The following is a 22,089-nucleotide window of genomic DNA, read 5'->3' as shown; positions in this document are numbered from 1 at the left end:
AAATATGTGGTCGAGCATTACCCTGATGAAAGATTATATGTTTTCTGTTAATCAATGTCAGATGCTTTTCATTGAGTACTGCTTTCAGTTGGTCTAATTGGGAGCAGTACTTGTTGAAATTGATCATCTGGTCCTCCAGAAGGAGCTCATAAGAGAGAATTCCCTTCGAATGGTACTGTATACACAGTATCACCTTCTTTGGATGAAGACCAGCCTTTGGTGTGGTTGTGCTTAGTCACTCAGTGGTGTGAGACTCTTTGCGACCCAGTGAATTGTAGGTCTCCAGGCTCCGTTCCATGGTGAGTCTCCAGGCAAGAATACTGGAGTGGGTTGCCATACCCTCCTTCAGGTTTGGTGTGGTCAGTGATGGTTTATTTAACTAGCCCCATAATCTCTTCCATTCCACATTATTGTACAGTATCTGCTTTTCATCTTCCATCACAATTTGTTTTAAAAATTAAACATTTTAACTATATTTAATTAGAAAATTGCACGTGGGAATATGACTTTTTTTCACTTAACTTATGTGGAACCCCAAAATCAGAGTGAGTAACATAACCAAGTTGGCTCAAATGATCTTCAACTTTTGATTTGGATATTTTGAACTGTGGTATAACCTTGATTGTTCTCAATTAATGTCTTGATCACTATCAACTTTAACTGGTCTACTCAAATGTGGAGCATCATACAGTGAGAAATCTCAAGCATGAAACTTTGCAAACCACTCTTCACACGTTCAATTGTCACAGCATTTTCTCCATACATTGCACAGATCATTTTTTTTTTTGCATTTCAGTGTGTTTTTACATTTCTTGAAATAATAAAGTATAGTATACTGAAAATGTCATTTCCCTTCCATCTTCAATATTAAAATGACTACACAAAAATTTACCAGTTTTGATAAGTTTTTAAAATAGTGCACACTGATAGGACAGCTGTCACAGTACAATCTAACAAAACTGTTCTGGATGAAGTTAAAGGCAACTAGGCACTACTAGGTCCATGTTATGGAGAAACACTGAACAAACCTTTTGTCCAACCCAATACATATTATTTTCTGTTAGTAACACTATTGTTAATGCAGCCTACATTAGATAAGTTAGTAAGTAAGAGTAAGCTCATTTATCACATTAATATTTCATTGTTAATATAGAAGATATTTATTTAAAATGTGCTTGCAGATCTTTAATATGGAGAATCATTATATCCCTCATACATTTCCATTTAGGTATAAGTGTAGAATGACAAAAAAGTGATGTAGTATTTTTATATTAATTGATTACTCACATTTGCAATGAATAATTCATATATTTAATTATTTCCTTATGTTATGCTTGTTCTGATTGTATTAAAATTTCATATGCCTGTTAGGTTTAATGAATGAAAAACCTTGGGCTTATATATTATACACCTTTATTTATTTATTTAGCAATTCATTTTAATTCTTTTAAGTGTTAGACTGTGATGTATTGAGATGTTTAAAAAATTGTTTTGTCAAAGATAGTTTGAAAATGCTGATCTAGAGGATTTTTAGTAAGTTATTTGCATTCATTCTCAGTTGCTCAGTTGTCTCTGACTCTTTGTGACTCCCTGGACAGTAGTCCACCAGGCTCCTCTGTCCATGGGATTATCCCGCAGGTAAGAATACAGGAACTGGTAGCCATTTCCTCCTCCAGGGAATCTTCCCCACTCAGGGGCTGAACCTGCATCTCATCTGGCTCCTGCATTGACAGAATTCTTTACTGCTCAGTAACCTGGGAAGCCCAGTAAGTTGATCATAAGTTTATTATAAATACTTTGGTTTGGGCCCCGCAGAAAAACTGTAATGGATTCAGAACTCAAAACAGGTTTCCCCACTATCTGAAAAAGTAGAGAATTTCTGTGAAATCTTTAGTCAGCCAAAGTGGTATAAAGTGAAGAAGCAATTACTTTTAGGACACATCTTGCTAACAGATGCACAAAATACATAGAGATAAAGTGCAGGTGCTCACAGATGCAGTTCAGAACTATGGTGCTTGTTGATGCTGAGATGCTGAATGAAGTTCCTGGGGAAGAAGGTTGGTGATGCCAGTTGTGGAAGAAGGTTGGCGATCCCCTGCACAGGTACTTGCTGCCTCCTAACAGCTCACTGCTATAAAATAAACACTGAACCCAATCGTTTTTGCCTTTTGTTTTTTTCATAAAAGTGAAAATCCTCTTTGGATTTCTTTCTGAGGGCAAAACAAGTACTAATGTAGGTATTTCATAAAAAGGGAGGGGTGTGAAGTGAACTTTTGAAAAGTGGAGGTTATCTGAATAGAGAGAGTTGTATGGGGAGGGGAAGAGATAAATTAGGAGGTTGGGATTAACAAATACACACTACTATATAAACAATAGATACTTAATAAGGACCTGCTGTATAGCACAGGGAACTCTACTCAATATGCTGTGATGACTTATATGGAAAACGAATCTACAAAAGAGTGCATATAAGTATATGTATAACTGATTCACTCACAGCTGAAGCTAACACAAGACTGTAAATCAACTACACTGAAATAAAAATTTAAAAACTAAAACAAGAAAGAGTTGTATGGGGTGTTTCTCAGGGAGGAATGGTAAAACAAACAAAAATGAAAAAACAAACCACACAGCGTTCAGTCTATGGAGTTAAAGTCTGAAGAACCTTGATTCTTTTTCTTTGGCAACCTAAAGAAGAAAGAGAAAATGAATTTAAAAGAGCACCTTCAATTTTTTCTCACTTTTGCATAATGGCTTTGTCAATAATGTTGGTAAAGAATTTTGGTTCTTTAGAAAATGATATAGATTTTATCTGATTGCCTTGAAATGTTTTTCCTTTCCGCTGAAATTATTCAGTGGTGTTGTATAAAAATTGATTCTTCTATGTGATTTAGAGACTGGTATTTCTGTAGTACTAATGAAAACAATAACGCTGATGTACTTTTGAATTTAGATGAAAAGATGAAAACTGCTCAAATTATTTATGAGAATACTCATCAAGTTTTTCTTTTGGTGCTAATTTTGTATATTTCATGTACAAAAATTACACTGAATCAGAAATCATTCATGTGAATAACTATTACAATATTTTGAGATATTTTTTGTATGTTATATATTTTTACATTTGTTAAACTATTGCACATGTTAGATGTTTTGTATGCATTTGATTTAGTTCACACAAGAATTCTGCAGAATAGTGTGCCATCATTCTGCAGATAGAAAAACTGAGGCACAGGAAAGTTAAGTAGTATGCCCAAATGCACCAAAATTAATGATATTAGTGATGAAATTTAAAACTAAGTTGTTCTGATTTCTTTTCTACAGTATTATTTCAATATAATATTCATTCATTAACATAATTTCACAGACGACTTTGCACTAAAATTAAAAATATGCACAAATTGATAAAAAGCTACCAAGTGAAAGTTACAAAATGAAGAAAAATCACCATTTGATTACTTGGAATTCACTACAAACAAAGTAGTGGGAGGTGATGGAATTCAAGCTGAGCTATTTCAAATCCTATAAGGTGATGCTGTGAAAGTGTGCACTCAATATGCCAGGAAATTTGGAAAACTCAGCAGTGGCCACAGGACTGGAAAAGGTCAGTTTTTATTCCAATCCCAAAGAAAGGCAATGCCAATGAATGTTCAAACCAGCGCTCAGTTGCACTCATCTCACACACTAACAAAGTAATATACAAAATTCTCCAAGCTGAGTTTCAAAAGTATGTGAACTGAGAACTTTCAGCTGTTCAAGCTGGATTTAGAAAAGGCAGAGGAACCAGAGATCAAATTGCCAACATCCACTGGATCATAGAAAAAGCAAGAGAGTTCCAGAAAAACATCTATGTTTGGTTTATTGACTACACCAAAGCCTTTGACTGTGTGGATCACAACAAACTGTGGAAAATTCTTCAAGAGATGGAAATACCATACCATCTAACCTGCCTCTTGAGAAATCGGTATGCAGGTCAGGAAGCAACAGTTAGAAATGGACATGGAAAAGCAGACTATAACAAACAACAGCATTTCCAAATTGAGAAAGGAGCATGTCAAGACTGTATATTGTCACCCTGCTTATTTAACTTATATGCAGAGTACATCATACAAAATGCCAGGCTGGATGAACCACAAACTGGAATCAAGATTGTCGGGAGAAATATCAATAACATCGGGTATGGAGATGACACCACCCTTATGGCAGAAAGCGAAGAACTAAAGAGCTTCTTGATGAAAGTGAAAGAAAAGAGTGAAAAAGTTGGCTTAAAACTCAACATTCAGAAAGCTGAGATCATGGCATTCGATCCCATCACTTCATGGCTAATAGATAGGGAAACAATGGAAACAGAGAGACTTACTTTTTTTTGATCTCAAAAGTCACTGCAGATGGTGATTGCAGCCATGAAATTAAAAGACACTTGCTCCTTGAAAGAAAAGTTATGACCAACCTAGAAAGCATATTAAAAAGCAGAGACATTACCAACAAAGGTCCGCCATATCAAAGCTGTGGTTTTTCCAGCAGTCATGTATGGGTGTGAGTTCTAAAGAACTGATGATTTTGTTGGAGAAGACTCTTAAGAGTCCCTTGGACAGCAAAGAGATCAAATCAGTCAATCCTAAAGGACATCAGTCCTGAATATTCATTGGAAGGACTGATGCTGAAGTTGAAACTCCAATAGTTTGACCACCTGATGTGAAGAACTGACTCATTGGAAAACACCCTGATGCTGGGAAAGATTGAAGGCAGGAGGAGAAGGGTACGTCAGAAGGTGAGATGGTTGGATGGCATCACCGATATCATGGACATGAGTTTTAGTAGGCTCCAGGAGTTGGTGATGGACTAGAAACCTGGCGTGCTGCAGTCCATGGAGTCTCAAAGAGTTGGGCACAACTGAAAGACTGAACTGAACTTCATTGAAGTTGTTAGATTTTTTTCTTAATGATATTTGCAACATAAAACCAAATCAATAGCACTATCACTAGGACAATTTATATTTGTTTGTGATCATGAAATAAAATAGCAGTTAAAAAGCTCTACAAGGGGTTATGTTTTCCAAAGTCTTAGTTTATATGAATGAAAAATGATCTCTGGATAAAGGTTATCTAGCTATGTGACTATTCTGTAATTAAATGATTAAGAAATCATTTCTCAAACTACTCGTGAAGTGATTCTATTTTTCTATGTATCTTCTAGTTATGTAATTTTCCAACCCTAGGTGAGGTAGCTGCTTGTGGAATATCTAATACATTTTGCCTGTCTCAAGAACCAAGCAATATTTTGTAGCTGATTTTTCCTTTTTCTTGCCCCATAATATTTATTACAAGTCAACAAATAAGCAAATGTGGTGACTCTTCCTTTCCACTCACCCATGACCTCCAATAAGTCATCAAGAGCCAGCAATTTCAACCAGCTCCTGCTTATATACTGGGGCTGAAATCTTGCTCTTGAAATATTAGAGCAAATTTCAGTCCTGATTGTCCAGTATAAGTAGCTTCTAGCCTCATGTGATTAGTGAGTACTTGAAATCTGGCAGCTGCTTAGAGTGACTGATACAGCTGATAGCATAAACTACACACTGGAGTTGAAGGTAGTATTTTTTAAAAGAATGTAGACTATTTGAAAAATAATTTTATACTGATTTTATATTAAATGACAATATTTTTAATGTTGTGTTTGATAAAATATATTCTAAAATTAATTTTACTTGTTTTATTTTACTTTCCTAATGTGGCTACTATGAAAACTTGCTATGATCTAGGTTCAGTTCAGTTCAGTTCAGTTCAGTCGCTCAGTGGTGTCCGACTCTCCGCGACCCCATGAATCACAGCACTCCAGGCTTCCCTGTCCATCACCAACTCCTGGAGTACACTCAAACTCATGTCCACAGAGTCGGTGATGCCATCCAGCCATCTCATTTTCCGTCGTCCCCTTCTCCTCCCGCCCCCAACCTTTCCCAGCATCAGAGTCTTTTCCAGTGAGTCAACTCGTCGCATGAGGTGGCCAAAGTATTGCAGTTTCAGCTTTAGCATCAGTCCCTCCAATGAACATCCAGGATTGATCTCTTTTAGAATGGACTGGTTGGATCTCCTTGCAGTATAAGGGACTCTCAAGAGTCTTCTCCAGCACCACAGTTCAAAAGCATTGATTCTTCGGCGATCAGCTTTCTTCACAATCCAACTCTCACATCCATACATGACCACGGGAAAAACCATAGCCTTGACTAGACGGACCTTGGTTGGCAAAGTAATGTCTCTGCTTTTTAATATACTATCAAGGTTGGTCATAACTTTCCTTCCAAGGAGCAAGCGTCTTTTAATTTCATGGCTGCAATCAGCATCTGCAGTGATTTTGGTAGATGTCATTATATTTCCAGTTTTTTGTACAGTTCTGTTTGGTCTCTGTAGCTTCTGACTTAAATTCAGTCAGAATTGTGCTGCCAAAGTGGCCTGTCTAAAACACAGTTCTAGCCACTTGCAGATGGTGTACAGAGCAGCTTGATGGAAAATTTGTAACCAGAGTAGCATAAGACTTGAGTTTAGAGACAGTTATGTTAATGATACAGTAACCCTTAAAAAGAGTTAAATATAAATAATTAACAATGTGTCCATTGTACAGAAAGCTGATGCTCTGAAATCAACATTGCATAACAGGAGCTAAGAAAGTGAAACAACCCTTTACAAAGCACCAATTTCTCTCTTCAACACATTCTTACATGTATGCCCGAAAAACTCTCCAATGTTAACAAATAAGAATTTTAATTGCAATTTAAAATAAAATCAATCAAAACCAATATTTTAAAGACTAGCTATTTCTGGGCATATTAGTATGGTTCCCTATTTTTTTTTATAATTTCTCTTCTCTACAAAATAAGATAATCTACTTCTGAAATCAAAAATTTAAATGTAATAATATCATATCATATCAACATTTTTATTAGTAGAGGGACAATAGTACCTTGCAGCTGCCTTTTTCTCAAGAAGAAATTTGAAGAGAAACGAAGTATATAATTTTACTCATTTTTTTAAACTCATGTTTACATTATTAGTAGAATATGTCATGGAAGGTGAATAGGCTTTAACAATTTTTCTCTTATTTACAGCAAATCACCATAATGCCATTTTCCTTTAATTTTTAAAAGAATGTTTTCCTCAGTAATAAAAAATGTAATTGGGGGAGGGGTACTGACATTGCCTAATACAATATTGAACTAGATTTAGAAGGTCTATGGACAGATTGAATGGGAAGCATATTTCATTATCAGTCCAGTGATTCAAGTTCGTCAGCTAACTGGCCTCAAACAAAATGGAAATGATTAGTGGGTGATTTTTAAGGTAGTGAGAGTGAGAAAACATCCTGGGGAGTTTCATTTCTATGTGGATGTTTGAACTTCATGAATGATAAAAAATTTCAGCCATTTATTTTTATTTTTAAAATATGTCACAGTTTCAGTACACATGAAAACAGTGACATAAGGTATGAAACATAAGGAAAGGCCCAAAAAGCTAGAAATGAACTCAACTAATTCTAATGAATTTTAGTAAACATATTACAAAAGTTCTACAGAGCATGTGTCATGAGAAACAGTAGTTCTGTATGTTTGTAGCAAAATGAAAAAAAAAATATGACAGTGACTTCCAGAGAATCCACATTCTTTATTCCTTTGAGAACACAAAGAAAACAAAGCATAACTATAATATGAAACACTATTTTCAACATACTCTTTTTTTACAAAATCTAATCTCAGATAAAATTAATAAAGAGCTTGTCTTTCACACTAAAGAGGCAAATGTTATCTGACTGAACTAGGAATTTATTCCTGTTTAAACATGAGATAAATTGTATGAAAATTGATTTATCTATGTATCACATATGTGTATATTTTTATTGCTAATATAACTACCCACTCCGGTGTTCTTGCCTGGAAAATCCCAGGGATGGGGGAGCCTGCTGGGCTAACATCTATGGGGTCACACAGAGTTGGACACGACTGAAGCATCTTAGCATCAGCAGTAGCAACAGCAGCCTAATATAACTATTATAACTAATAAATGATATTAGTTATAATAAATATATTAAATATTATAAACATACAACAGTATAATATAATATATATACATATATAATATAAATATTATAAATATATAATATATTATAATTTGACTAATAAAGTTATAATATAACTAATATAACTAAAGAACTATTAGCTACTATAACTACTAACTATATTGCTAATATAACTGATATAACTATTAACTATTGATGTGCCATTAAACTTAGCTGAGCAGATGTCAAAATATACTTTCAAAAAATCTGTATGATACTTTATTTACATTGGTTTTGCATACATTATCTGTAATTTATACAAGAATATGATTGAATAAGTATAATACTATCAATTTACCAAAGAGAAAACTGAAACACAGTAAAGCAAATGATTTACTAAAATCACACAGATTGATAGGTTTGAAAATTGCCTCCAACTGTCTGATTCCAAAGTCCTTTGTATTTATGTTGTGTTATTCTTATTTCACACATGAATGTTACTTTTGTGTAAGAAGTAGATTTTCATGTTAGCAAAATAGAAAAATGGCATTATGCAAAACTTTGGTAAGTTAAGGATCAGCCTTCAATCATTTGGCATCCTGCTTATCTGTTGCACTGTCATTGCTATGGAATCAAGCTGAACTTTAGGATATTTTAAACATAAAGCAAAATTAGATCAGTATGCTCTACTAACTTGGTGATTGATAGTTCTATCTGCTATACAAAATGGCCATTAATGAAGCTTCCTATGATGACACCCTTTCAGAAATTTATAACTTATCTGAATAAAATATTATCTCTAAGTAGAGACTATAGAAATATGTTGTGAATCACATAACCATTTCCAAAACTTCCAAGAAAGTGATTCAGTTTCCCATATATGTTTTATTTATATGTGCGAGTTATTTATTTAGCTGTATAAATAAATTTATAAATGGCTTTAAATGTACTTTAAAAATGTTAAATATATCTGTTTTGTGGAATATGTGATATATTTTTATTTGCTCAGGAGCCACTTAAGATTCCTCTAAGTCTCTACTCTTATTCAATAATATTTGTTACAATATTCTAATATTAACCTTTGAAGGTGATCTATATAACACACCTCGACCTGTAGTATTTATAGTTTCTGCAATTATTATTCTTTTGTGGTAGCTCCATCACCTAAATGATAAAATCAAAGTCCTTAATTTATCTCACTAGGTCTTTCATAATATGATGGTTATTAGTTTTCTGACTTGATTTCTCACCATCCACTCACTTGCCTTTTATGCTCCAATAGCACTTAGCTCTTAGCCAGGGTGTTTCTGGTCTTTGGTTATTTGCCTAAGTTGTTCATTTTCATTCATTCATTAAAGACATTTATTGAACACCTACTTGAGAAAGACACTGTGCTTGGTGTTCGGAAATTTAAAAAGGAAAATATTGCTTCTACTCTAAAAAAAACTCATCATTTAGAAATGGAAAATCCTTTCAAAGAACAACAACCAAAAAAACAAAAACAAAAAAACAACCCTCCACTATAAAAAAAACAGAGTAGGTTCTTAACATCCAAGAAAACTGTGATACTTCTTCAATACTTTGACTCTTCTTTGTTTTCTACTTGCTTTTTATTCATTTCCAATTTAACAAATCAGATCACCATCATTTTTTAAGCATCTACCATGGCATGAACCCCACTAGGGGCTAATGAACACGCAGAATACAGAGAAGATGGGGTGGTTTCTTGCAAAAAGTATACAATGTATTATAAAAAGGCTTAAGAGAAACAACTAGAGATTGATTTAATTCAGGATCTATAAACTTTTCCATAAAGGACTATATAGTAAATATTTGGCACTTTGTGGGCCCTGCAGGCTTTGATTCAACTGCTCAACTCTATCTTTGAAGCACGAAAGCAGCCACAGATGTGTGAACATGCAGAGCTGTGCTTCATAAAATTTCATTTACAAAAATAGGTGTCAAGCTGGACGTAGCCCTGCAAAATTGCAGACTGGAGACCAAGGTGAGCCAATAATCTAGCTCTAGTCTGAGTTCCAAGACCAGAAAACAAAGAGAAACAAGTGATGTGATTTAAACCAAAGGTCAGCAAGTTTGATCCCCAGAAAAAAACTGATGTTTTACTTTGAATTTGAAGACCAAGAAAACCAAAAAACAACTTCCCAGTTCAAAGAAAATCAGGCAGGAGAAATTCTTTCTTATTTTAGGGAGGACCAGTTGTCAGTTTTTTTTTGTTATTGTTCTGTTTAGACCTTCAACTGCTTGGACATGGCCCACCCATATTTGAGAAGGCAATTTGGTTCAGACACTAAAGAATCTGACTGCAATGCAGGAAACCTGGGTTTAATCTCTGGGTCAGGGAGATCCTTTGGAGAAGGGAATGGCTATCCACTCCAGTATTCTTGCCTGGAAAATTTCATGGACAGGGGCTTGGTAGGCTACAGTCACCAGGGTGGCAAAGAGTTGGACACAACTGAGTGACTAACACTTTCACTTTGCTTTACTCAGTCTATCAATTTAAACAATAGACTCATCTAAAAATATCCTAACAGAAACACTCAGAATAATATTTAATATCTGGGCACACCGTGGTCCAGTCAAGTTGACATGTAAAACCAACACAGTATAGGCTGAAATTTTGAAGCCAATTTGCATATCAAGAGTCATGAAAGTCTAATTGCTTTTTACAAAAACTATTTCCTCTTGCTCCATCACCATACCTACACACCTCTTCTCCAATCTACCTAATGATACAGTAAGAAAAAATAAAACATACTTACCATTAAAAGTCATTTAATATCACTCTTTTTGAAAAAACCTCCATGATAGTCAATTACAGAAATTAGTTTTTATAGTTTCACTGTATTTTCTCTTCTCTGTTGACACACACACACAAATAATCCACTTGCAAAATAACAGTTCCATATAATGATATATTATACCATCTCTTTTCTATAGTGCAGAGTGTATTCTGCCTTGTTGCATTCAGCTTTTTAAAACTATGTGTGGAGAGATGACATATAGTGTTTCAACTTGTTTGTATTTTATTAATTCGGTATGATACTAGATGCTAGGCTTCCCAGGTAGTGCTTGTGGTAAAGAATCTTCCTGCCAATGCAGAAGACATTAGAGATGAGGGTTTAATTCTTGGGTTGGGAAGATCTCCTGGAGCAGAGCATGGCAACCCACTTCAGTATTCTTGCCTGGAGAATATCATGGACAGAAGAGCCTGGCAGTGTACAGAACACAGGGACACAACAAGTCAGACACAACTGAAGTGACTTAGTGTATACACATGCACTATATTCTGCCATAGACGGTAGAAGGTGTATTCATAAATTTTTTTTTACTTATTTAAATTTAATTAGTAATTTAGAATTATTATAATCTATTTTTAATCCTCTTTAACAATACTTTGGCCACCTCATGAGACGAGTTGACTCACTGGAAAAGATTCTGATACTGGGAGGGATTGGAGGCGGGAGGAGAAGGGGACGACAGAGAATGAGATGGCTGGATGGCATCACCGACTCAATGGACATGAGTTTGAGTGAACTCCGGGAGTTGGTGATGGACAGGGAGGCCTGGCATGCTGTGATTCATGGGGTCGCAGAGAGTCAGACACGACTGAGTGACTGAACTGAACTGAACATAGCATGAATTTTTAAAAAATTTTATTTCTGCCACCCACTCAAATAACAAGTTGCAACATTCCATTGCTTAAGGAAAGATTAATCCTACTTCAGTTCAGTTCAGTTCAGTCACTCAATTGTGTCCGACTCTTTGCGACCCCATGAATCACAGCACGCCAGGACTCCCTGTCCATCACCAACTCCCGGAGTCCACTCAAACTCATGTCCATCGAGTTGGTGATGCCATCCAGCCATCTCATTCTCTGTCGTCCCCATCTCCTCCCACCCCCAATCCCTCCCAGCATCAGACTCTTTTCCATTGAGTCAACTGGTCGCATGAGGTGGCCAAAGTATTGGAGTTTCAGCTTCAGCATCAGTCCTTCCAATGAACACCCAGGATTGATTTCCTTTAGAATGGACTGGTTGGATCTCCTTGCAGTCCAAGGGACTCTCAAGTTAGGAATTGCTATCTGGCACTGACAAACATTGCTTCCTTTTACATCTCTTTATCTCTGTCCTGTGTTCCAAACATCACCATCCAGTTACACTAAGGAAACAAACACATTATATTTTATATAGGGAACCAGTGGGTAACCAATCACTTTGTTATGGGATCCTTTTAGATAGGCACAAATTTCTGAAACTGAGTTTCTCTTGACCTAACTCTTTAGTTGATTTAATTCTCAATGGCTTAGAAACTCCTTCGAGTCTTAGATTTATAGCTTCATTCTTATAAAAGTGACTGGCATCTATCTTCTGCAATCCTTTTTATAGCAAAGAATATATAATTGGAGACAAAATATATATAGTTTGACAAAACAGCCTTCCTTTACAGGATTTCTGATGAAACAATAAGATTGAAACATATCTGAAGTCATCAATTTCTGGTCCAGTTATAAATATGTCGAATGGCATTCTTCTAAGTAAACAGTAAATATTATTTCTCTCTTCTCACCTTTCTTTCTCTGAAAGTTCTGAAACTGTCCTCAGACTAAAATAAAGCTTAAAGGAAAAAATATGATTTGTAATTGAGATTTTGTCTTAACCTTCAGTCTGTATTGGTTGTGTTCAATGCTTTTATTTTTCTTCTGGCAATAGTAAATTAGTGTATTGGTGACATTTCAGAAATCCCATCTTGGAGTACAACTTATACTCTATATTGATTATAAATACTGATCTGATTCAAACTTCATGTGTACTCCTATGTAGAAACCAACTAGACAGTGAAGTCATTATTCAGTTTAATCTGCAACATTTATTACCCTTGCTGGATATGCATGTGCTAATTATACTCACAACAAATGACCTCTGGTTTTGAGGTATGCCTTATGCACTTGAAAAATTACTTACATTTCATGCATCTTATATTTTTTTTCTTCTCTGTGCTTAATGTTGTACTGTAGAGAAAAAATGTATACATAATTGGGAATTAAGTTACTACATTTGATTTTAGAATACGATTTTGTGTGAATAGGAATCTTATACATCACTCTTCTGGATTTATGTACATTATAAGTTTTGGAAGAGGAATAATTTCTTTACCCTAAATTTATTACTATTTATTTCTTAACTTTCCCATTCCATCCTTTTTGATTTTCAGACCTTACTTGTGTATTTTTCAAACCTTATTTCGTTGTTGTTATCTTCCTTTTCTATCCTTTTTGTCAGTGTTTATTACTTACAGTGTCAGTAATAAGACAGCTTTTGTCTTGGTACTCTGTTAAGGCATCTAAGCTGATTGTGCAGTGTAAAATAAAGAGATAAATATAAAATTTCAATTTCTCTGAGACATGAGATGGACAGCAAGTATTTCTGTGAATAATGGCAAGATGTTGGAAGTGTAACTGTTGGTTTGGGCACTGCTTCAACAGTATGATCCATCCTGGGACAAAATTTTTCTCCATCTGTGAATCTAGAAGTTATGTACTTCTTCCAAAATACAGTGGTGGAACAGGCATAGAATAGACATTCCTACTCCAGAGAGAGAAAATAATTGAACAAAGGGGTCATTCAAATCCTAACAAGTTGAAAATCCATCAGAGAAAATTTCATTAAGGTTCAAAGCCTGAGAATAATCCTCATGGCTTGAAGCTTTGTCCTCTGAGTTGTGGATATGCCTCATCCCTCCAGGGTTTGTGCTGCTTCAGTTATTCTTTCTTTTTCTTCTTTGGAAATATGTATCTGCAGCCAAGTAGCAGTCCATGGGGTTGCAAAGAGTCAGACACAACTGAGCGACTGAACTGAACAGAGTCTATGATTCCATTCTTGCCTGTAGAATTATAGAGATTTATCACCAACTCAATGGACATGAGTTTGAGTAAGCTTCGAGAGTTCGTGATAGACAGGGAAGCCTGGCGTACTTAAGTCCATGGGGTCTCAAAGAGTCAGACACGACTGAGTGACTGAACTGAAGTGAGCAGTCTGTCATCACTTTGTCCTGTTTCTGCACCTTTCAGTCCAAGATGGTAGTGTTCCTGCTGATATAATATTATAAAAAACTATGTTGGTATCCTGTGTGTATTTCAGGTCCATGCCATTAGACAACAGTCCTCCACAGATCTTTCCTGCATGATCTCGTCTCTACTCCTGGCTTCTGCTGAAATACTTAACTGGATCCGTGAGTCACCTTCCTGATCCCTTCAGCAAAATGTCTAGCCACATCTCTGGCTTTCTTTTCAGAGCATTCTTTCTGAACCGATACTCTCCCAGTATGTTCTGAAGCTAATTCTCTGACATCAACTAGGTGTCTTATGATTCAGTTCAATTTGGACACTAACAATGCAGAATTTTTGTAGACCCCACAAGTTAAGGGCAAATCCTTTAATTCTAACACCTCTGAATTAAGATTGAATCTCACAAGTTAAAGGGCAAGGTTCTTAACAAGACTGCCCTTCCTTCAGACGTCAGCCACAGAAGGGACCCCAAAGCTACTTGCACTTCTGTCTGAGTTGGTTACAAACTTGGAGATTCCCACAACCCCTCTTCAGATTCCTGGGCTTGTAGTTGTACATCTTCCATCTCTGCTTCCATTTTCACAGGGGCTCCTCCTTAACATCTTTGTGTTTCTCTGGTTCTGTAGGAATGTCCGTCCCATCCTAAATCCCAGAAGATCTCAAGATCTTCAGTGTAATTACATGCCCAAAGACACTTTTTCAAATAAGATCACATACACCGGCTACAAGATTTACATATCTTCTGGAGGCTACAACTCAATTCACTGTACTCCCCTACCTTTCAAATTTCTTTCTCTCATCTTCTCTCATTCTCACTCTTACTGCTTCTTTTATTTAAAAAATTGATATTATGAAATATCTTTTAAGGAACCAGTGATTATTCATGACAAATTTTATTTATAACTAGTAGGACCAAGTTAACATTTTCAAGGTTCATTTAGTACCTTTCCAATGGTTTAAACATTGATAATTTGAATTTTTCCCCTTAGGTCACCTCCTTAAGACATTAAAACATTTGCAGCTCTGATTGTTGCAAGTATTAATATTCAGTTTAAACTGATTATCATTTTATTAGATTTTATTTCCACTGTACCTTAAGCAAAACATGTCCATAATGTTTTAACTTGTATGTTCATATAGATAAAAATAATTTTCAACATATAGCATCATTAAATCTTGATAGCAATCAAATTCAATAATTGTTTATAGAACTCTTAATGTGTGTAGGGCCAAATTGTACTGCCTGTCAAACTGTTACCCAGCTGATTAAAAAAGGCATTGAAAGAACTTGTTAAATGAGCACCCTACAGGTATAATCCCAGACCTATGGTGTGGCTCTGAACAAATACTAAGACAATAAATGACAAAAAAATAGGGGCTTTCTACTGCATACTTCTAGTCCATTGTGTATACATGTTTTACAAATAAGGGACACAATACAATGTACAATGTTTAGCTTAGAAGAGTGTTGATATGCCACATTCATTTCTACAGGACATAGCATATAGCTGCACCTATGTCATTCATCCTTGAAGAGTCTGTGGTATATGAATGAAGAGCTAAAAATAGGATTGATTTTTGTAAAGTTGTAAGATGGTTAGCATAATTGTCAAGATATTCTGGGGTCCAGTTCCATCATAAACTTCATATTGAACTGAACAGCTCTGACCTTATTAGTAAAGAAAAATTGTAAACTATCTTTCACTGAAAATTGTCATGAGGAGTATATATATTATCTACAAAAAGTAGACCTCAGAGTATGGAACAGAGTTCCCTGTGCTATACAATAAGTTCTTATTAATTATCCATTTTACATATAATAGAGTATATATGTCAACCCCAATCTCTCAACTCATCTGTCCTCTACTTTCCCCCATGGTAAAGCCCCCATAAATTTGGGCTTCCCAGATGGCACTAGTGATAAAGAAACTGTATTCTAATGCAGGAGACATAAGAGCATCAGGTTCAATCCCTGGGTCAGAAAGATTTCCCTGGAGGAGGGGATGGCAACCCACTCCAGTATTCTTGTCTGGAGAATTCCATGGACAGAGGAGCCTGGAGAGTCTCTACAGTCCAGTAGTCAGTTCAGTCACTCGGTTGTGTCCGACTGTTTGCGACCCCAGGGGCTACAGCACACCAGGCTTGCCTGTCCATCACTAACTCCTGGAGTTTGCTCAAACTCATGTCCATCGAGTTGGTGGTGCCATCCAACCATCTCATACTCTGTTGTCCCCTTTTCTTCCTGCCTTCAATCTTTCCCAGCAGCAAAGTCTTTTACAATGAGTCAGTCTTCTTCTCATCAGGTGGGATAAGTATTGGAGTTTCAGTCTCAACATAAGTTCTTCTAATGAATATTCAATGCTGATTTCCTTGAGGATTGACTGGTTTGATCTCCTTGCAGTCCAAGGTACTCTCAAGAGTCTTCTCCAACACCACAGTTCAAAAGCCCCAAAACTTCAGCACTCAGCTTTCTTTGTGGTCCAACTCTCACACCCATACATGACTACAGGAAAAACCATAGCTTTGAACAGATGGATCTTTGTCAGTAATGTCCCTGCTTTTTAATATGCTGTCTAGGTTGGTCATAGCTTTTCTTTCAAGGAGCAAGTGTCTTTTAATTTCATGGCTGTAGTCACTATCTGGAGTGATTTTGGAACCCAAGAAAATAAAGTCTCTCACTGCTTCCATTGTTTCCCCATCTATTTGCCATGAAGTGATGGGACTGGATGCCATGATCTTAGTTTTTTGAATGTTGAGTTTTAAGCCAGCTTTTTCACTTTCCTCTTTCACTTTCATCAAGGGGCTCTTTAGTTGCTATTGAAGTCTTATCAACATGGATTGAACTCCTTGAGCAGAAAAGACCTTTCAGCAAAACTGTAAATCTTCCTCCTTTTTCAGAGGACAAGACAGGTTCAAAGTAGCTTGTTCCTATGATGAATGAACTTACTGAAACTACAATAAATAGCAATCAAGTAACACTATTGTGATATTTTAGCCATGCCTCTAATTCTGCAGCCTTGCTAAGCAAAGGATAGATGCCTAAAAATTAGACAGACTACAACTTAATAGCATTTTCATTAGTCTACAAATATCATCATCAACTTCTCACACTCATGGGTAAAGGAAAATATGGAGGTGACTAATTTCTATCTACTGTAGCAGGTACTTGATAAAAATATTTGTTCAATAAAAAGAGGTTACATTTCCAGAATTTAGCATCTCATGTATTTTTAAAAATTTATTTATTTTAATTGAAGGCTAATTACTTTACATTATTGTATTGGTTTTTCCGTACATTGACATGAATCTGAATTTAAACATTTAATTGATTAGCATGTTAAGTGTCATGGGACATTACTCATCTGTCACTTTTTCCCTAGTGTTTAATAACATAGGGATCAACCTGTGTTAAGTCTGACCACCACTGTGGTGTGTCCCGAAGTGCCTTCTAGGACCCCCTAGGATTTTCCTTTATGCTTGTTAGTAAAAACATTCTGTCTGCCTGAAGATACACAGGACTGTACTAGAAAATTGAGTGGATGACCTAAAGAACTTTACTGTCTATTTAGGGACACAAGTATTACCATCTATATATAAAAAATTGTCTTCTGTCTTTCCCATGATAACTTTTCATGTGGAGTCATTTAATTCAAGTTGCTTTCCTTTTATCAAACAGATTCTTCTAAGGAACTGTACAAAAGTTTCAATTTTATAAAACTGTGTATTTTAAAAAGCTTTTCAAATAAATAGGAATGGACCCCTTTGAAAGTACATGCTAAAAGTTGTGTCCTTCTGAAATAAAGTCTTTCTTCTTTTTAATGATTCTCTCAGTGCTGAAATTAAAATAATTGCTCTGGTTAAGTTTCACACTTCTATGTTTAAGTCAACTGGATAAAAAATATATATTTTTTCTAAAGCAAAGTTTGTTCTTATGTCGCTTTTTTCATGTTGAAGCAATTTCTTTTCTAGCATATCCAAGAAAATTAGTGTCTTCATTTTTGCTCCTTGATCTTCCCTATTGGCTCAGATGGTAAAGAATCTGCCTGCATTAAAGGAGACTCAAGTTTGATCCCTGAGTCAGGAAGATCCCTTGGAGAAAGGAATGGCAACCCATGCCAGTATTCTTGCCTGGAGAATTCCATGGACAAAGGAGCCTGGTGAGCTACAGTTCATGGAATTGCAAAGAGTCGGACAAGAGCAAATAACACACATACACACACACACACACACACACACACACATCTTACTTCAAAGTCACAATCAGCTGGGTCCCTCTTTGGTATATAACATAAAAAGCATGCTATTTCTCCATTTCAAAAATACTTCTGTCTTATGTTAGTTTCCTTCTCTCTCTGCTTCCTGATAAGAATGATCTGAAATCTTGACTCAAGCAAAGGTATTTATGGCTGAATCCTGCACAAGGGAGCCACTAAGAAGCCCACTTGAAGGGGATTGTCTTCCTCATTAGCACAAAGGGACCATCTGCTCACCAAGTTGTTCATCAGTAGATTTGCATCTGTCCAGAATGAAAAGCCTTTTTCAGTTTGCAGAAATATCCCTTTTCCTAGAGTTTCAGGTCTAGTTGTACAATTTACTGGAGTTACATGTAGTTAGGGATCTTTACAGCAAGCAAATAGAAATTTACTCTGGCTAACTTATAAAACAGTAATGGAATTTGTTTGAAAAGATACTACAGTAGCTTACAGGATCATGGAATACTAAGACTTTTAGAAAGACAGACACCTGTGCACCACTGCAGTGTCAGCAGCAGGTAAAAAAGAGGACAGCACAGTTAGCTAACAGCTAATGTTTGCCTTCTTTCTTCAGAGCTCTAGTTTCAATTCTCTGGGGAGATTATGGTTGACCTTGTTACCAAAATAATTAAGAAGACATGGTGAGTAAATTAGAACAATAAGGCTCAGATCATGAACTCCTTATTACAAAGCCAGACTTAAATTGAAGATAGTAGGGAAAACCAATAGATCATTCAAGTATGACCTAAATCAAATCCCTTACAATTATACAGTGGAAGTGACAAATAGATTCAAGGGATTAGATCTGATAGACAGAGTGCCTGAAGAACTATGGATGGAAATTCATGACATTGTACAGAAGGCAGTGATCAAGACCATCCCCAAGAGAAAGAAATACAAAAAGGCAAAATGCTGCCTGAGAAGGCCTTACAAATAGCTGAAAAAAGAAGAGAAGCTAAAGGCAAAGGAGAAAAGGAAAGATGTACCTATCTGAATGCAGAGTTCCAAAGAATAGCAAGAAGAGATAAGAAAACCTTTCTTAGTGATCAATGCAAAGAAATAGAGGGAAACAATAGAATGGGAAAGACTAGAGATCTCTTCAAGAAAATTAGGGAACATTTCATGCAAAGATGAGCACAATAAAGAAGAGGAATGGTAAGGACCTAACAGAAGCAGAAAATATTAAAAGAGGTGGCAAGAATACATGGAAGATAAATATAAAAAAAAGATGTTAATGACCCAGATAAGCAGGATAGTGTGATAAATCACCTAAAGCCAGACATGCTGAACTGCAAAGTCTAGTGAGCCTTAGGAAGCATCACTATGAACAAAGCTAGTAGAGGTGATGGAATTCAAACTGCTGCTGCTGCTAAGTCACTTCAGTTGTGTCCGACTCTGTGTGACCCCATAGATGGCAGCCCACCAAGCTCTGCCATCTCTGGGATTCTCCAGGCAAGAGTACTGGAGTGGGGTGCCATTGCCTTCTCTGGAATTCAAACTAGGCTATTTCAAATCCTAAAAGATAATACTGTGAAAGTGCTGCACTCAATATGCCATAAATTTGGAAAACTCAGCAGTGGCCACTCAACTTGAAAAGGTCAGTTTTCATTCCAATCCCAAAGAAAGACAATGCCAAAGACATGTTCCAACAGCTGGACAATCGCACTCATCTCACACACTAACAAGGTTATGCTCAAAAAAATCTCCAAACCAGGCCACAAGAGTACAAGAATTGAGAACTTCCAGATGTTCAAGTTGGATTTATAAAAGAGAAACAAGAGATCAAATTGCAACATCCATTGGATCATAGAAAAGCAAGAGTGTTCCAGAAGAAAATCTATTTCTATTTTATTGACTATGCCAAACCTCTGACTATGTGGATCACAACAAACTGTGGAAAATTTTTCAAGAGATGGGAATGCCAGACCACATGACCTGCATCCTGAGAAATCTGTATGCAGGTCAAGAAACAGTTAGAAACAGACATGGAACAATAAATTGGCTCCAAATTGAGAAAGGAGTGAATCAAGGCTGTATATTGTCACCTTGCTTATCTAACTTATATACAGAATGTATCATGCGAAATGTCAGGCTAGATGAAGCAAAAGCTGGAATCAAAATTGCCGAGAGAAATATCAATAACTTCAGACATACAGATGACACCACCTTTATGGCAGAAAGTGAAGAACTGAAGAGCCTCTTGATGAAAGTGAAAGAGGAGAGTGAAAAAGCTGACTTAAAACTCAACATTCAGAAAACTAAAACCATGGCATCTGGTCCAATCACTTCATGGCAAATAGATGGGGAAACAATGGAAAGAGTCACTTTATTTTCTTGGACTCCAGAATCATTGCAGATGGTGACTGCAGTCTTGAAATCAAAAGACGCTTGCTCCTTGGAAGAAAACCTATGACCAACCTAGACAGCATTAAAAAACAGAGGCATTGCTTCAATGGTAAAGGTCCTTCAAGACAAAGCTATAGTTTTTCCAGTAGTCTTGTATGGATGTGAGAGTTGGACCATAAAGAAAGGTGAGCACTGAAGAATTGATGCTTTTGAACTGTGGTGTTGGAGAGGACTCTTGACAGTCCCTTGGACTACAAGGAGATCAAACCAGTAAATCCTCAAGGAAATCAGTCCTGAATATTCATTGGAAGGACTGATGTTGAAGCTGAAACTCCAATACTTTGGCCACCTGATGGAAAGAACTGACTCATTGGAAATGACACTATGTCTGAGAAAGATTGAAGGCGGGAGAAGAAGAGGTCAATAGAAGATGAGATGGTTGGATGGCATTACCGACTTGACGGACATGAATTTGGTCAAACTCTGGGAGCTGGTGATGGACAGGAAAGCCTGGCGGGCTGCAGTCTCTGGGGTCGCAAAGAGTCAGAGATGACTGATCAACTGAACTGAACTGAACTGTCACAGAATGAATATGTGCAGATTATTTCTCCTTCAATTAAGTTGGTTCATTGCCTACCTGAAGAGTATGGTTTGTTACCAGCATTCTGATATTAATTATCAACTCCTGGTCCACCTCAGATTATGAGGCCCTCAGAAATGACCATGATGTACAGTGGCAAGCAAAAATCTTTCTGAAAGGAAGAGGTTTTTTTTTTTTTTTTTTTTGCTACAACTGGGCATCCACTTTCTGTGGAAGAAATGGAAGAAGACTAGAATATATTCATGGAAAGTTATGAATGGAGAGGTTTTTTGGACAAGGATCTAGAATAAAATGATTGGAAGATCAGAGACAAAAAAGGGTGAATAAGAGACATATGGATGTACCTATGGGAGCAAAAATTGTGAAGATTTTTATTTTACTTCTCAATACCCAAGATGGAGCATTAGCCAGAGAGACATTATCAACTAAGTACACAACATAATTTATTATTATCATGGGCCATCCATGGTCAGGCTTCCCAGGTGATGCTAGGGGTAAAGAACCCACCTGCCAATGCAGGAGATATAAGAGACGCAGGTTTGGTCCCTGGGTTGGGAAGATCTCCTGAAGAGGGCATGACAACCCACTCCAGTATTCTTGCCTGGAGAATCGCATGGACTGAGCCTGAAGGACTACAGAGGGCTTAGTCCATAGGGTCACAAAGAATTCAACATTGAATGACTGAAAAAACTCAGCACATTCCTGGTCACACCTGATTGGTCATATCTCACAGCAAAGGGGGAGCTGGAGTGTTTCCT

Source organism: Moschus berezovskii, chromosome 2, assembly GCF_049115385.1.
Source record: "Moschus berezovskii isolate FMDL1 chromosome 2, NW_MosBer_1.0, whole genome shotgun sequence".
In the NCBI taxonomy this organism is placed as follows: Eukaryota; Metazoa; Chordata; class Mammalia; order Artiodactyla; family Moschidae; genus Moschus; species Moschus berezovskii.
Note: the sequence above shows the minus strand (reverse complement) of the source record.